Source organism: Sinocyclocheilus rhinocerous, unplaced genomic scaffold (genome assembly GCF_001515625.1).
Source record: "Sinocyclocheilus rhinocerous isolate Xijiao unplaced genomic scaffold, SAMN03320098_v1.1 scaffold3186, whole genome shotgun sequence".
Lineage (NCBI taxonomy): Eukaryota > Metazoa > Chordata > Actinopteri > Cypriniformes > Cyprinidae > Sinocyclocheilus > Sinocyclocheilus rhinocerous.
The window spans coordinates 28,172-30,137 of record NW_015642065.1 but is presented as its reverse complement, the minus strand read 5'-3'; the positions used below and the strand labels follow the sequence as shown (position 1 = coordinate 30,137).

Below are 1,966 nucleotides of genomic sequence, written 5' to 3'. Positions count from 1 at the left end.
CCTGTGGTTGACTTGGCCATGCGTCACTCAGAAAACAACAGGCCAATCAGAAGAGAGGCTCATGAATATAATTAGACGGACCAAAATCGACCTGCTCTCAGCAGAGCTCCTGAGAGAGGAGCTGTAAAAATATATTGAGATGGTTTTTGGTACTTATACCGCAAATATATATTCTTAAGGACATCAAGACTTAAAATAAAACTCCAGAAAGGTGTAAAATATGTGACCTTTAAAGAATTTAAGCTACCATGGCTACCATACCATTTAACATAAAATAATGTCTGTGTAAAGAGATTAGAGAACTACTCATTTTGGAAATGAAAACTGAAAAAAAAAAAAGTATTATTAGGTAAGTATCAGAAAATATCAGGTGCGATTATGTGTTATTCTTGATAAATCTGTTGTTCAGGTTTGTACTGCAATGTTAAAATAACACCAAATAATCTAATTTGGATTCAGAATAAGGCTTTGACTCAATAGTCAAGTCCATCTTGTCATTTTTGACCAACAACCTTTTTAATTTGACCCTGTATTTGGGATTATTGATTTGGAACATGGCAAAATAAGTTGATGCTTTCACATGTTGTCACCTGCGATTATAACTGAGGAGTTTTTATCCCAAAAAATAGAAATTGGCCATCTCTTGCAACACTTATGGGGCAAATACTTATGCAAAATTGTGTAAAGCTGATCTTAACCTAAAATACTTCAAGATACCATAGCCAGAAAATATGCTATTTTTTTTTTTTTACGTAAAATAATGTCTGTGTAAAAAGGTTAGTTCAGGTTAGACCGATGCACTGCAATGTTAAAAAAATAAAATATAATCTCATTTGGATTTAAATAAAGGCTTCGACTCAATGTAATCAAGTCCATCTTGTTGTTTTTTTTTACCTACACACTTGCAAATTTAACTTTGTGTTTGGGATTATTGATGTGGAAACTGTCAAAATACATTTTTGCCATTCTCCAGACATGCTTTCATGCGCAATAATAATACTAATAACTGAGGAGTTTTAACCCAAAAAGTAAAAAGTGGCCATCTCTTGCAAATACTTATGCAACAGTGTGTAAAGCTGATATATTCTTAACTTAAAAGACTTTAAGCTACCATGGCTGGAAAATATGCTATTTTTTTTAACATAAACAATGTCTGGGAAAATATATTATTTTAGAGAACTGCTAATGTTTTAATGAAAACTGTAAAAAAAAACTGTAAAAAAACCAAGCCATATTAGGTAAGTCGCTGTATAAGCTGTCAGTGTCAAAACCTTTTGGTGAGTTTATCCGTCCATCTGGAAACACCTGGAATGAAAAGGGCAGCTTTTTCTCCTAACACCTCCACACTCCTATTCTTTGATAAAAGCATTTTAAATGGAGTAAAATTATTTTCCACTCTCGCTCACTTTTGCCTCTCTCCTTTTAAAACGCATTTCGTTCTGTAAGGATCCCTCTCACCCAAGTGAGCTTTTCATCTAACAAACACTATAAGGAATTCATGTTTTCCCCCAGAAACTGAAAGTTGTCTGATTTAGGTGTGTGCACATCTGTGTGAGTGTGTTTGTGTGAGGCAGAAGGGGAAGAGACGTGTAGATGTGGATGTAATATGCATGACCAAAACAAAGATCCGGTGAAAAAAATTCAAAATGTGTGAGGTCCTTGGAAAGTCCTCTGTCTGCCTGCCTGCCTGCCTATATACTACACTTGACTGAATTTGTTTCTCATGAAAAAAAAAAGAAAAGTTTTTTATTATTTTATTTTATTTTATTTTATGCAATGCAATGCAATGCAATGCACCTAACTGGTGCATTAGCAGACCTGGAACCTAGACAGACATTTTCTTATTTGATTAATATTGATAGAATCACTACATTATTATTTATTTTATTTTATATTTAATTTGATCATTTAATTTAATTTAATTTTTTTTATATAATTGCACCTAATTGGTTCATAAAATGCCCGC

The 1,966-nt window shown here is 33.1% G+C and overlaps 1 protein-coding gene across 1 annotated transcript in view; it reads left to right on the top strand.

Moving 5' to 3' along the window:
- Positions 1-1,966, top strand: part of tex261 (testis expressed 261) — an 18,647-nt gene that overhangs the window by 7,793 nt on the left and 8,888 nt on the right. The window lies entirely within an intron of this gene.